This window comes from Homalodisca vitripennis, chromosome 1 (assembly GCF_021130785.1).
Source record: "Homalodisca vitripennis isolate AUS2020 chromosome 1, UT_GWSS_2.1, whole genome shotgun sequence".
NCBI lineage: Eukaryota > Metazoa > Arthropoda > Insecta > Hemiptera > Cicadellidae > Homalodisca > Homalodisca vitripennis.
Genome location: NC_060207.1, coordinates 173243105 through 173260238, shown reverse-complemented (window position 1 = coordinate 173260238; position 17134 = coordinate 173243105). Strand labels below are relative to the sequence as shown.

General features: G+C 32.1%; 1 pseudogene; it reads left to right on the top strand.

The window, feature by feature from the left end:
- Window positions 1-4448: 4448 nt before the first annotated feature.
- LOC124352749 lies at window positions 4449-16347 on the top strand (annotated as a pseudogene).
- The last annotated feature ends 787 nt before the right edge of the window (window positions 16348-17134 follow it).

The window sequence follows — 17134 nt, the reverse complement described above, 5'->3', positions numbered from 1 at the left end:
GCACTATTGACCTTCTTAATAATTACATTAGAGAACTGGTGTTTCCGTATCAAATCTACCTTATCGTTATTGACTTAGGATCCAGACTAAAACGAGTGTTCATTTTTAAAAAACCGAGGACATGGCCTTCCACCTATAGTGGCCAGCAGGGCCAGAGACTAAGCTAGGCTATTATTTAATTATGGACATTCTGGAAAAAAAAAAATAAAAAAAAAAAAAAATGTATTTCCAGAAAAAGGTAAACAGCCAGGATGTTTGGAAGTGCACATTGGTGATCTTAAAAGGTTGGTTTATGGCAAACAACCACATTGCTACTCGGTAATATTCACACAATCAAGTTTGAATCCAGTAACAAAGTCAGTTTGTGAACTCATCAATGTAATTGAAGGGCTGACATTGAATGACTCTAGAATAGGATGAGTTTTAGTCAATGTACCAAAACAGTTTGGGCTTTTGCACCCAACTGTTATCTCCGCTGACCTCTGTGATGCATAAACAGATGAGTGTCAGGGGTTGCGCTGGTATTCAGAGACCGTTTTGGGAAACCCACCCAGTCACATTGTCTCAACGATTTTTTGACTTATCAGGACATCCAGGTTTTGGAGCATCTGTTTTACGGTCTGGTGACAAAAAAAAATATATCATCAAAAGCCAGAAAAGTGTGATTATGGTACTGCTTTCACTAAACTAACGGAAGATTTTAAAAGAAGAAAACTAAGAACACTGATCTGCTCTCCAATTGGGATGTTGTAAGGGATCACATTACCATAGAACATTTTGTGGCTAATCTTATTCTCTTCCAGAAAGCTTCAAATGCCTGTGTCAAGATAGTTACAACTGACGAAGCATCTGCTGGTAAACTTAGAAATGGACTGATGCACTCTGATTTTGTTGCAAAAATTGAAGTGTGAAATTTCTTTACACTTGACTCAAACCACTACTAAAGACTCTAATGCTCTAAATACTTCTATATCAAATGATGTGCTAGAAGTCAATGTGGCTGATACTACACTGCAAGATACTACTACTACTACACTGCAAGACACGTTTCGGAACATTTCTTCTGTAGATAATAGTTTAATACATTTAAGTAATCATGTCTTTTCACCTAACCAAACTATTAATAAGTTACCAATTTAGCCAATGTAAAACAGGAACTAGCTCAATCACTGAACTCCGCCACTCTTTCTGGAAATCCATCTAACCAGCATTTCATAGAGTTTAAACATAATATTTTTAAATATACAAGGTTTAAAAAATAAAATTGATGTCTTAGCAGAGTTTTTTTATTAGTATGCCTAATGTGCATGTAATCTGCCTGTCAGAACATTGGCTTGGATATGATGAAATTAAATTATCATTTCCGGATAATTATTACTGTGCAGCTGCATATTGCAGACAGAACCACATTAGAGGGGGGACATCCATATTTGTAAATGGTAAATTTCAATCTAGGGAGTGGGACATTAGTGGATTTTGTGATGAATTAAACTTTGAAGCCTCTGCTATTTTTATTGATGATCTTAAAATATTGGTAGTATCTTTGTATCATTCTCCAAATGGTGACCCCAATATATTTTTTATGCACTCTTGACACATTGGTGTCATATATTACGCAAAAGACTAATTGTGATATTATATTGGGAGGCGATGTTAATATTTGCTTTGATGTTACAAAAAACACTGCAACAGTTAGCAATACTGCTTAATATCTTAAGACAGTATGATTTTTACTATTTAAATAATACACCAACTAGAGGAAAAAAATTGTCTAGATAATGTCTTTATAAGAAGACATTCTCTCAAGACAGCCTCAGTCAGTACGTTCAAATTCCCATTCTCTGATCATGATGGCATCACTGTCAACATTAGGATGAAAAATAGAACATTTACTAAAAACGATTACAATAATTCTAGAACTGACTATCCCATTAAATTGTTTATCCCTCAATGTGATTTTGAAAATCTATCTTCAAAGCTAGCTACTTATGACTGGAAAAATTTAATATATCTAACTAAATTCAATGGTGCGGAATACATGTTTGAGTCTCTGTTCACTGTTATCATTAACAATATAAATTTTTTTAAAGTATTAAAAAAATTAAAACCGAACAATTATCCAAAAAAAAAAGAATAAAATGTGGTATACTGACAAGTTAAGGGAAAATGAAAGAAAAATTATTGTTTCTTAGTGACTTGATAAAGGGCAATCATAATCAAAATGTTTTCCTTAAGAGATAGGTATAAACGAATTAAAAATATCAGTATAAAAAGTCCATCAAAGAAGCAAAACTAGCTAGTAATGTAAATTATATAGAGCAAAGTAGTAATAAATGCAAATCGGCTTGGCATATTATAAAAAATAATAATGTTCAAGTTAATAATTTCAAAACCAACATTGATCCTGATACTTTCAATAATTATTTTGTAAATTCTGTAAATGAAGTTAAACGAAACATAGAATCATCTGTAAATAATGTTCAAAGTCATGAGTTGCTGCCAGCTATTGTGTCCAACCAGTACTTTTCTTGGAAAAATATAACTCCAGAGAACGTTTTGAAAGCCATTAAAAAAATGAAAAATTCTGACAGCCTTGATTTTTACGATATGTCAAATAATCTTATTAAAAAAAATAGCTTTAAGTTTGGTAAATCCTCTAGCAACCTGTATCAACCAATTACTAAAAGAGGGGGTGTTTCCTAGACAACTTAAAAGTTTCCAGAATTTGCCCAATATATAAAAAGGGTCCGAAGGATGAGCCTGGGAGCTATCGTCCCATTTCTGTTGTTCCCAGTCCTATCAAAACTAATTGAAACGCTGGTCTACGAACAGATTGTTGATTTCTTGGAGAGCAATTATCTTTTAAATGCATCTCAATTTGGTTTTAGAAAGACTAAATCTACTGTTGATGCAATAGATGATTTGATTAGACAAATTAATCAGGTATTTTGAAAATAAGGCTTTTGCTCAGGTCACCTTCTGTGACCTTAGCAAAGCCTTTGATTGTGTTAACCATTGTGATCTTATCACAAAGCTAAATTATTACGGGTTTTCAGATCCTACATTGAAATTTTTCAAGTCTTATTTACATGATCGACAACAGATAGTTACCATCAATGGAGGTAAGGTCCAAGGACATAACAGTAAAATATGGTGTCCCACAGGGCTCTGTCCTTGGACCACTTCTATTTTTAATCAGTATAAATGATCTACCTTTCTCAGTGACAGCTAAAACAATACTTTACGCTGATGATACAACTTTTATTAACATTGCAAATAACATTGGAGGAAACTCTCAAAATTTTCAGATGAAACCTTAATAGGTGCTTCCCAGTGGTTTCGATCTAATGGATTTCTATTAAATGAAGAAAAGACACAAAATATAATTTTTAGCTTGAAACCTTATTTGGCCCCTCTTGATAACAGTTTTAGCTCCAATATAAAATTTTTAGGAATGTATATAGATAACCAACTAAACTGGAACCAACATACAGAATATATAAGCAAAAGGCTTTCTAGAGTTATTTACCTGTTAAGTCGCCTTAAGAGTGCTGTTCCTAAAAACTATGTGAGGACTGCCTATTTTGCGTATTTCCAAGCAGTTTTTCGATATGGTTTGATATTTTGGGGCAACTGCTCAGGAACTGAAGACATCTTAATTCTTCAAAAAAAAGCTATTAGACTAATGACTAATTCTCAACCGCTGGAACATTGTAAACCACTTTTTATTCTGTTAGAGATTCAAACGGTTATCAATCTATATATATTTGATTTAATTAACTATATTCTAAAAAATCCCAAAATTTTTATAAATTTAATAACGAAATTCATTCATACAAATACTAGAACTAAAAACAATGCTGCAATTGGTTATCACCGCCTCAGTAAAACCTTAAATAGTCACATGGTAACATCCCTGAAAATCTATAATTTTTTGGAACCTCTGGTAAATAAGTATCCACATAAAAACCTTCACTAAGCTCTTTTTATAGTTGGCTTTTGAAACACCCTTTCTATAGTTTAGACGAGTTTTTAGAATTAAAAAACATTACATTTTAGATATATAATAATTTTTTTATGTAAATTTTGACAATTGTTTATTTTACTATTTAATTTATATATCTAGGCCTAGTTTATTTTAAATTAACCTTCACTGACTAATTTATGCTACTAAAGCACTGTTTTTTCTTTTTTGTATGTTAGTTTAAGTTTAAATTATTTTGATAAATTTGTTTTATTTTGACCATGCCCTAGGCTGCAATATGACATTGTCAATGATTGTAAGAATTCGAACGACAAATAAAGATTTATTTATTTATTTTATTTATTTATTTATTACTATATTAGCTGAGAGAGCACTCTACTACTTAAATAACAGATACTTCATGTGTCTCTCATAAGCTATAATGCTGCTGGTATATTGACCATTAATCTCTACTGAAACTCTAAAGTACATTTATCACTAATAGGTGTTCTGTGTTAACAGGTAGCTGAGAGAGCGCTCTACTACTGGAACAACGAATACATCATGTCTCTCATAAGCGATAATGCTGCTGTCATATTGCCCATCATGTTTCCTTCTCTCTACCGGAACTCTAAATCACATTGGAATAAGTGAGTACAGCTACTCTAAAGTAAAAACATCTTTATTTACGTTGTGCGTATAAGCAGAACTAATACGTCACTACAACTGTGTTCCATTAATAACCAGAAAGTATAATAACTTTGTATAAAAATCTTTCAAATGAATATACATTTTTTAAATTAAATAAATCATCTTTTAACATTATTTTACACACCTTAATATCTTCTACACTTTTTAATATTTTTCCTACTTTTGAAACTAGGTTAATGAGTTTTAACATACATAAACACATTTTTCAATATAAAGCTGGTTAAAATATTTAGTTTAGTGAAATAATTTTTAACTAATTCTTCCTTCTTCATATTTAATGTTACTTGTAATGTTTTTTTTTTAAATACACATTTAAAATTTAGTTTGTGGATCTTCCATAAGCAAATATCCCATGTACATTATAGTATTATTGAACATTGGCTAGGACAATGTTTTAAACCATCTTTTATGGTTATCTATTGAATGCAAATGTCCTTAATTTACAAATTGAAACTTTTCACTCAATTTGAATATTTCAAGTGGAAACACCAGAACTAAGTAATAAATTTATGAAATACATAAATATTTTATTTAGCAGTGGAAACCACTTCTTTACAAGGAAAACCAAAGTACCTTACTAACTACTGACTTATCCTTCAACCGCCCATTGCTCTTTCCATTTTCACTTCTGAAACTATACTCATATAAAGGCTATTGACAGGAGCTACTATAGGAAAGGGTACATACTATAGGATTTGGATCACTCAAAAATCTGATGTTTAATACTTCAGATTTAATGTGATCGAATAAGAAATCATTATTGGAAAAATATCTAAAACAAGGAATGCAAAGCTACTGCTATGTAAAGAAGCTTTTATTTCAGATTGCTCCTGTATATGGAGTCTATCTAAATCGTCTTTATTCCAACCAAGCTTAATGTCAGTTTTCTTTATTTTTGTCTGATACAAACGTACTGCAAATGACACAAAGATAAATCAGGAGGGCAGGTAATTTTAAAGAAATATTTCATTTGCATGAAAACTAATGACTAGAGATTGATTTATGAGAGAATGTGCCCATTGTGCATGTGGATACAGTTTTCATGAAGAATAAACCGAGTTAAACTCTACATTATTTCTCAGCCTGCAAGTTCTTTTTATGTAACAACAGTTGATTTGGCTCTAGTTTACAATTACTTGTTTGTTTTCTAATATTACCAGTAAATAACTTTATTATTACCTATGGTTTTCCACCCAACATTAACCACTTAAGGAATTAGTGCCAATCTTTTTTACCTGCACCACTGTCAGTTATTTTAACTAAACTACCAAGGATTTTCCTCATGTTTTTAGAGTAGGAACAGATGGATTCTGTGTTCAGGTGAAGAGGTACTTGGCAAATCTGGAAATTTAGAAAGTGAAATTCAGTACATTTTTAAACAATATTTAATAAATAAAACATATCATATGAGCACTATACTGCCAGTCAGAATTTTCACCAAGACCAAAAACATACAAAATGTGTAGGTGTATCTCCTAGCTATATACAAAAGACATGCAAAAATGTACATGTGTTTTAAACAAGCCCAGCCAATATAATCATTCAAGTAAGGACTTTTTAGTAAATAACTTGCGTATAAGAAATAAAATACAACTAGTTTTCTTTATTTAAAGTTTGTTATTGACGATATGAGGTATTAAAGGATAATAGGATTTTGGGCATTTGCCATCGTTATATGTTACAAAATGTATAACACTACATTTCAAGGATTGAAATCATTATACCAGTTGTCATTATACTAAATTAATTTGAAATATTTTAAGACTTTGACTTACAATATTGTAGCAAAAGCTATAAATTAACAATTATGTACCAGTAATGCATAATAATAAAGGTATAGTTATCAATGTGTCATCAGAGAGACATAAATAAGTAATACATGACTCATAAGTTTTCAGGTTATATACTATCATGATGACATTAATAACATATATACTTTAAATGTTAATTAACAATTTGTAATGTTTCAGGACAATACACGGTTTTAATATATAATGCATTAAAATTATTCATGGAAATGAATCAGAAGTTATTCGACGAATGTACGCAACATTACAAACACGAGCGACAAAAGTAAGTAACATGTCTCTATTGTAGAAGATTGCATATGATGATAAAGAGTTTTGTTTCATTTACTATTACCTCAGTTAATTTTAATGTTGTAGATTAAATTAAATTAACAATAATATTTATCAATTATTATAGGTAATTTAATAATTAATAATAATTAATTGTTTCTCCTTTATAAAATTATGACATGTTATTGTTCTGCGTGGTATATGACAAAGTGTATAAGAATTGTATAATATTGTTGAATTCTTATTCTTGCTATACAAAGTGGTAGAGGGTCTGATAGGTTGTCAAAAGGTGACATGTCGAGGAAGTAGTTATTTTTTGTTAATCTGACCTATTGAAAGAGTAATTAATATAAGGAAAATTGTATCGTTGTAATTGAACCCTTGAAACTTTTTTCTTGAAAGATAAAGAATTAAATTTGTGTCTTGTGTCAGTCTCCCTTGATGGGTTGAATATTTACAATAGTTTTAATGGAGGTTGTGTGAAGGCAAATTTCTCACACTTATTTTATTATTACTTGTGATTTTTCTTCAATGAGAAATATTTATTTTTTACAAAAACAATCCTGTGATTAGTTTGAATAACTGTCTTTCGAATATATTAATTTAAATAATCTGAATGTAAAACTTCTATAAAAAAACCATTTTTAAGTACTGTACAATCTGACATAAAATTTACACTATGTAGCAGATCGCGCATAATCAAACTCCCACATGTACTTTTTCAAGCATATAGATAAAGAGTTTCTTTGTACTTTAAAAGAAAAATGCGTCTAAATAAATGAACAGGATTTGTCTTAGGGCGTATTACCAAACTGATAATAAAATTCATTATTTTAATAACAAAGTGAGCAAAATACTAACAGATGTCAAGATCAAATGAAGAAATATATAAGAGACAAGACAAGCTTGCAATTTCAAAAATTATGGCAAATTACTGCGGATGTGAACGCTTTTAACCTTATTTAAAGTTTAGCAGTTAAAATGTATATTCGTAGTTCCTGCTCTGCTATAAAGTGTTCTAATCAGACCAACCATATTAATACAGAGAGAAGGAGAGACAGAGGGAGAGGGAGGATATGTGGGGGAGGGTGGAGAACCTGGCTCAGCGCAACCCTGGCTACCAGTCAGCACCCAGCCTACACAACAACAACTTGAGTATCACCTCCCCACCAGGCGATGACGATCCGGACATCACCTATGAGAAATTGGAAGCGGAGGCTAGAGAGGTAAACTTATTAAGAATAAATATCTGATGATGTAAAATTGACACCTTTGAATACAGTAGTAAACACATATTTTTAAATACAGGAATAAAAACAACTAGGAGTTCGTTTTTTATTTCAGTTAAAGACTGAGTGAAGTAATTAGTAAATCAACAAAACTACACTGTAAGCCTCATACGTTGTCTATACAAATATTGCATTATTCAATATTATGTCATTGCAATATTCAATATGCCTAGAAATTTATATTAACAACTCATATTAAATAAATACAAGTCACCAATACAACTACAATAATAATACTCTGTATACAATTGACTCAGAGTATTGGTAGTTTTAATTTTACTCTTTATATTTATTTCCTACGTTAAACATAATAAATCAGAGTCATATTATTTAAGAAAAAGACTATAATCTTTATTAAAGTTTAAATAACAAAATTAAAATCATGTTCATTTAATATTTTTGTGACAGTGAGAACCATATATTTATTTAATTTTTAAATTTTTATAGAAAACTGTTGATATAACTGTTATAATAGTAGAGTGATGGGGTAGAGGTTACAAACTTTATCAGAAGATCATCAGATATTAGTATCTTACTTGTACTTCTGTGTTCAACGGAATTTAAGCTAATGAGCATTTAGTTGTTTTACAGAAGGTCCTTTGTGTTTATGGCTATTTGTAGTATGGGTATTTACAAGCTCTAAATGACATTTTTACAAAAGATCTGAGGATTATATGTTTCCCCAATTTTTCAGTCACACTCCAGAAAATAAATATCACTCATCCAAACCCTACGATTAATCATAAAGGTAAATATTGTATATTCCTAGCAAATAAAAAAGTCATTGAAGTCAAAAGAATACCTAGTATTTTCTTATAATATATTTAAGAATTCTCCATGTAAAATTTTTGTGACGAAATTTCTGTATCTCCCAAGACCATATTGGTGCTTCCGTCATAAGAACACCTATCAGGATTCTGACACAGAAACAGTAAAATTTCTTCTTTTATCTCTAAATCCAATAATTATAGGAAGAAAAGTTAATATCTACAATGTATCCTATTTCGTTACTCCAAGACAAGTTCCAAGAACTTCCTAAAAGAGAATCATCTGGAACACTGATGTAAACTGAGAACATTTTCCAACCAATGTAATAAGTCCTGTGGTCACTATTAATTCAAAGAAAAAATGATTTCCTTATTACTCATGATGAATACCTTTGAAGGTACCTGAAAGTTGCTTTCAACACCGTTTAAATCTCTGGCATTAACAATAAAATGTTTTGAAGCATCATTAATAACATTATTAACACATTGACCACCAAAGTTTACGCTATGTTAGTGGGAACATGCTCTTCTATGCAGCATTTCCCAAAATTAGACACTGCGTTGATTGGTAGCCAAAGTGATAATAAAAATACAAATACAATGGTCACCTATGGCTGTCTTCTCTGATAGCCGAAGGTGGAGTAAAAGGCAGTGATGGCTGGATTCTATGATGTTCAGAGCCTAGCTTGTTTCTACATTAGAGAAGCCATGCACTCAAGTCTATGGCAACTCTAAAAGCCTTGTATGGGCTGCCTTTCCTTCATCGTTACATAAAGGGCAAGGTGCTCCTTAGTGCTTTAAGAGATGAACCCAAGAAAGCCGAGCTACTTGGCTGAATATGAGTATGATCAATAATTTGAGGAACTCACATATGCTCATATCCTTTACGAAATACTATGCCAAAATAATTCTACTTTGATCATCCTTTCTAGGTAATCATACAAGAGTCCAACTATGGCAGTAGTTGACCCCTCTTTTGAGAAAGGAGCATGGATCTGTTACACAGATAGGTCAAGGAGAGATGAAGGATTTGTTTGTTAAAGGTCCAAATTTTCTGATCCTCAAAAGCCCTGAATTCTTTTTGACCATCTTTCAAGCAGAAATGCCTGCAATACCTCTGTATGCCTGGTTCAACCTGTCAAGAATCTGAAGGGGCGAAGATCTACATCTTACCGGACAGTCAATCTGCACTGAGGTCTCTCAGCAGCAGCACTTTATGTCCAAGTTACTCAAAGCCTTGTCTGCCCGTAACAGTATGTGGGTACTGGGGCATGAGAGGATTGCGGGAATGAGATGGCGGACATGTTAGCGAGAGCTGGAGCTATGTCAATTCATAGACCCAGAACTCTTTGTGGCTTGGCCAAGTGTCAGATCAAAAATGCTGTCACAAAATGGGTGTGCAGAGTCTTCTCTCAACTGGAAAAGTCTCCAGTGTCTGAAACAAGTGAAAGCTGTTATGGATTCTTTATTGATAGACATCAGATTATTCTTCAATTTGTTAACTGGATATTGCCCACTTGATTACCACCACTTAAGATGGGTAGTCTGAGTCATTATATGTTCTACAGATGGCTATACACATCATCTGTGACTGCGAAATGATTGCCCTGACTAGATGGAGACACTTGTATCAGGCTTTCCTAAAACCTACCGAAGTGGGACTTATAGCTCCTACGGATGTCTTGCAGTTCATCAAGAGCATCAAGATGACCTAGGTTATCTAGACATCAGGGTTGTCACAATAGATCCTCAGGGTCATGATGATAGGGATATTCTCTTATCAAATTGACCGTATTGTGTCATACTACAGTATGAGTCTAACTATGGGTTACCATTATTTTCTCACACTGCTTGAACAGTTTAATTTGGCCCTTAATAAAAGTGTAATTCAAAATCATAACATGAACTCTAAAATTTATCATAACTAGCGGGCCCGGCGCGCTTTGCTGCGCATTTCAATAATTTTTTGCAAAAGTTGCCCGCGGCTTCGCACGCAATTTCCCGTTGAAAACAGTACACTATATTCACTTATTCTTTTTCTATCACATTCTAAACATTGCTGAGATAATTGATAGTCGTTCCATCGTGAGCCTCTTGGGCGTATTATGAAGGTATGTACCATATTCCTGCCTCTATCTAGCTGTTACCCACGGCTTCGCACGCAAATCTTAAGAACCGAAGTCCTTATATTACTTAGTAAATTTTTTTTTTTACTATAATAAATTTTAGATTAAATTAGTTATATCTCCGATGCCACGATTGAGCTTGCTTTGTTGTCTCGATCGAGAGAATATGTACACACGGAGTTTTGAGAACCATACTTCTGTCAAAAAAAACAACTAAGGTTGATTTTATAACATTCTTTATATTTGTAGCCAACGTAAGATAGTAATTATGATATCTGCATTACTCTTCTGATCAAGCATGAGCATGGTTTATATTAAATAAATATTGCAGTTAAAGGTGAATTTTTACGTCAAATTTGAATTGTGTTATCTGGATAGTAAAGTCTATGTTTAACAGTGATTGCAAAAACAGTTTAAACAAAATTTGTCGTTTCTCTTAAGCTTACTCTATGCTTTAAAACTATAAGTGCAATATATGTTTACAAAGAACAGCTGATTAAAAATTTGAAAAGACGTTAACATATGTTTGCTGCAATGCATTTCTTATGGGTATTTCTGTAACCAGTGGGGCGGAATCCTGAATCGGGAAAGGGATGGGCATAGCTTATAAACCTTCTCCGTGGAAAAATACATATACGTACAAATTTTCATCATGATCGGTCCAATAGTTCACGATTCCATAAAGGACAAACATACAAACATTCATTTTTATATATATAGATAAGGTCATTGGGGGAACCCACGTCTCTGCAACATATCCTGCCACTTTACTGCAGGACTGGTCCAAAAGCATAATGTTCTAGAGGAGTGTGACAAATCCTGACATAAACAGTAAAATTATCATAAATAGTTAATGGTTATTACATTAAATCAATATTTTGCATAACTATCACGTCCTGCAGCTTCAGATGGTGTAAACCTATGGGCTACATAGGAGCTTTGTCTACAAGTGTTCAAAGCAAGTTTCTTATTAACTTCAAATTCTAAAATCATAATTAATCATCAGTCACTAGATGTTGGGATGAAATATAATCTCTTCTAATGTTTCTGTCTCATTTACCAGACAATTTATTTGTGCTACTTTAAAATATCCCCTTTCATCATAGAAGTCTGCCATGTTATGTGTATAAAACAAAATCTTAACAATCTATTCTATCTCTGTGCTCCAGGATGGATTCCACTAGATCTCCCAACAAGAAAATGACATAGACACCTGGCATAAACAGAGACGTTTCTTCTAACGCTCTGATCATTATTTGGAGAAATGAAGTCTCTTCTTTCTCTCTATCATTACAGTACTTTATCATCGAAATGTATCATAAACTGTTTATTATAGAAATACATCAAGGTAAAGAGGAAGAGGTATCCAATTTTAGAATCTATGATGTTATGTTTGCAGGTCCGCAAGGCACGTAACAAGGAGAAGCCGCTGCTGAGAAGAAAGTCAGAGCTGCCCCATGACAACTACACGGTTCGAGCTCTTAACGACCACAAGCGGGCAGATGAGTTTCTCCCCACCCCTCCGGACGTGAACAAGTGCTAGCCTTTCCCCTGCCTGGCCACTGTCACTTACATTTCTGTATCTCGCACCCACACGTTAGGACCTTCTGAAACCATTGCATTGCCTTTATTTCCGAGGTTTCCGACATAACGTAACAGAGAGCTTCAGTGAGATGAATTTACGACCTAGGAGCTTAGCACTTAATATTACTTTATTGTGTATTTGTTGTTATATTTTACGATGTGTTATCCGACCCTATCGTTATCGAGCTTTGTTAGAACGGAATTAAAATCCAAACATTTCCTTGTTATTTAAACATCTTGTTCAATGAACTTTGACTTTTAGCTGAGTAATTAGATAGTGACAGGTATATTATATGAATGAATATTTGGTTAAAATTTATTTAAATATACATGTATAATTATATATTGTAGACATATTCTTATAGGCTATATTGCTTTTACATGATCAATTATTTTGTTAATCTTTTTTCTAATATTTATTAATCTTTTTATCGCTATTCCTTTTATTATAAAATATATATATGTTATTTAAAGCTACCTTAATTATGTACTGAGGCAGTGATTTAATAGACCATAAGCAGTTAGGTGAAACATGAATTTTAGCTTGCACATTTGTTGGATTAGTAAGTTATGCCTTTGAATATACCAAATGTTCTGTCCTTAGTATTCGAGAGATAGATTAGGGTACCTTTAGTGAACTATTTTAGTTAACCGTGTCATTACAGAGTTTATGCTTATAATTATTTTTAACCGTAGGTATATGAAATTTGCTGCGAAGCTATATTCTAATACTGACTCTTTTTACAATATTAAAACCATTAACTTCGGTGAAGCAAAGCATCTTAATCAATTTGCTTTATAATGAAACTACATGCAGGATAAGATATAAAATAACTAGTATAAACATTGAATGCTATAAATAATTGTATATTGATAGTATGTTAAGTGTTGCCATCATTGTTGTACATAAAATAGTCATTTACTGTAAATAGTTAGCATTTTAGGAAAATACGGTGCAACACATTCAATGTGCTTAATAGGGGTGTGCCAACCTTTCTTTACTCCAAAAATAAAAATTTTTAACCTTAATGTTGAAATGTGCTTCAAGTATTATTAAATTTGTCAAAGTAAATTAAATATGGTTAAATATTTTATTAATTTAAGCTATAAATGAAAATTATGCTTTTTACATTTAAATTTTATTACTTTATTCACAAAACCAAAGATGTGAATGTGTTGAGATGAATTTCGAAGTGGTATAGTATAGTTGAGATATGTTGTTATATTTTTAATGTAAAATTGTTGGGGGACCAATGTTATAAAACCTTGAGTTTAAAGGAATAGAAGGATGTATAACAGTTTACAGTAACCATCCTGAATGTAAGCTATAAATCTGGACAATGCTAATTCGAAGGTGACTTTATATTCACAGGTATGTGTTACTGGAGCCTTATAAACAGTTTCAAAGTACTAGGCCTGACAAAATTCCTCAAATGTAGAAATTGGAGATTGCATAACATGGGCAAATGTTTAATCTCTGGATTGAGCAATAGATTGTATTAGTGATGACGTGAATGCCAGTGTCTATTTCAAGTAATGTTGATTCTGACTTATTTAGTTTTTTTATGTAAACAGTAAGTGAACATAAGAAATTTATTTTATTTTTGTTATATCATGTACAGTTTTCCACAATGAGTCATGCACAGTGTTCACATCCAGCTGTTGCATCGCTTTTGGTGTTGAAAGCCAGACTTCAATAATCCCTGGAAAATGCAAGTAAGGATTAATAATCCAGTCAATGACCATTTTCCCGTGTATTTATCCCATACAGCACCAATTTTCATAAAAATTTGGATTTAGGTATCCTGTGCCAGGGGCTGCTTTTTTCCTGGGGGTGGATTGAAAATAAGTGCGGAAATTGATAAATTAATTAATTCTAAGCAACTTTTTTCTGTAAAATTTTTTAATGAAAGTCAATACTTTTTTACTTATTTGCGAGTGAAGTTGTCGGTTTCCAGGCAAAAAATCCATGTTTTTTGATGATTTTTTCGAATAGCTAGAAAAATATGCATTTAATCGAAGAACCTGTAGAGGTTTGGAAAGATTTCACCCGATTTTCTGGGAAAGAGCGGAAATAAAGCGAAACTACTGCTTTTATGGCACAACGATAGGTGTTAAATTTATCGGATTTTATGTAAAATGAACTTTAAAATATAATAAAATACGTCCCAGACCTGTAAGACCACCCATATCTGAGATATCAGACAAAATATGTAAAATTTGGTCTTGAAAAACCTGCTTTGTTTAGATTTGAAGTACAGAAGTACATTAACTTCACCAAATGAGTAATAAACACGCAAACTTTTAAACCAAAAGTTGTAGATAATTTTATTCTGAAGAGAATTGTGTAAAATAGGCCAATAATAAACAAACAATAATTTTTAGGGGTCGCAACGGTTTAATATATCAGAAATTGTTTTTATCTTAATAATATATTATAAGATAAGAGTATGCCACACTAAATGTCTCATGACAGACGTCGCTGATGCTGCATGCAACATTTCAAGTTGCTACAGCTGTTAAAATATCATATGCTGTACTCAGATTATTTATAAATGTATTTATTTTTTATATATTTACAATATTGTAAATACAGCACGTAGCTGTACATATAGAGCCAGTTGCGTAAACAAACATACATTTGTGCTGCATATGCGGCATTCCTACTTATGTCACAGCCTTTCGCACATATGTGTTATGTACCACTTCAAGGGTCAAAGACCTTTAATCTAAATGCTAATTTTGCAAATAATAGTAAGAGATTGTCTAGCTGGAAGGGAATAGGGCCTGTACATAAGTTTTTGAACTTCGCCATTGTACTGCTTTGTAACACAATGAAACTGAAAGTGGGTACAGCGGTTGTTACTTAACAGAGTCTTCGAATGACAAGTGTAAGTTCCTGAGATGAGTGACCATTGATTGAAACTGTTTTGTAAGCAGTCTATTGTCCTCTAGCCTGTCTATTATTGTTGGTTCAGGACCACCTATAGTCACCTTTAAACGGTTTGTCCCCAGGTTTAGTGTTAAGGAAAGCTTTTTAGCCTTTAGCTAGGTATAAAAGCCTTGTACCACACTAAACTGAATGGGTTCACATTTTATGTGCTATATACCTCTAAAGAATTGGAAGGGAATTTATATAAGCTTGTTGTAGTAGCAGACAAAATCCTTATTAAAAAAAAATCCTCATTACATTGAAAAAATCCTACGATTAAAATATAAAATTATATGTTGCATAAATATAACATACATAAGTTAAAGGTAAAAAATTAATTGTCTTTTTAATGGGATCACTGGTTTATCCCACATTTCATCAGTTTTTTTCCCCCAGAAATTATCAATATTAATATCTAATCACTATATTAACCTTTTGAGAAGGCTCAACACCCGGACTATGTTAATAGATCCCAGTAAGATGTTTTCTTCTCTTAATAATCCAAATTTTCTCCATACAATGTATGTACAACCAAACTTTCATGTATTCTCTATTTTTACTACTGTATAATCATGTAGAGCATTTCTATTTGCAGTCGGATAAGTACATTATAGTTACTGTTTAGTATTGGTTATGGTTTGACAGATGAGCTTGGTCATTGCAACCTGTTTGTAATTACTATTGAATAGTAGTATAATTACGTTGTTCACCTACAAAAATATCACTTAAGTAACCTAGAAATGGTCCATCTCAAAAAACTATTCCAAAATTTTGTAAAATTCATAATTTAATTAATTAATTTTTTTTTAGCAAATATGTATAGGCTTATTTGGCAATATTTATTATTTTAATCTGTTGCCTAAAATAGAATTTCCACAATAAATTTTTAAAATGTACGAATGTTTCTATTTAAAATTATAAACTTGTATAGATTTTGAAGATGTAACGAAGATTAATACCCAAAATCCTTACTCATGCATCTCAACCGGAGGTGGCCACCTACCGCAACCTTATTCATCCAGAATATACTGTCACTCCAGAAGCAGCACAAAGCTCCTGTTAGGACTAATTTTCTCAGCTTCTTGTCCTAAGAGAACGAAAACAAAATTGATTTTAGTACTAATTTAAATTATATTAGCCTGCCTACATGGTAAATGAAGCAATGTCAACAATTTTATTAAATTGTCTAGTTGGGTATCTTGTCCTTGGAAAATGAGTAGCCTAAATTCTGATACTGTGGTATGGACCAATAATTATAAAATGCTTTTTAACCCTTTAAGTGCTGCAGCGTCACTAATTTTGACAGTACAAAAAGTGCATGAAGTGCTGGTGTCGCTAATTTTGTTGTTTCATATTTTGATAATATTTTATATAGTACAAGGTTATTTTGGTCAAATAACCAAACAACTATATTCAATATGTTCCAAACTATCGATAAATACGAGTTTTGTGTTGTTTTCCTTACTCTGATCTGTGAAACATATGTTGTTAGGGTACTTTGGTTTTATCAGGAGACCATTATTGTGGACGAGTTTTCCTTATCCTATCGGGGACCAAAATAAATTACACTATTAAAAAAGAACAGACTTTATTCATCTATTTTGAAATGAACAAGTCATTATGGCAAACAATGAAAACAAAAACTAAAAGAACAATTTATTATTCGAAACTGATAGGTGATTC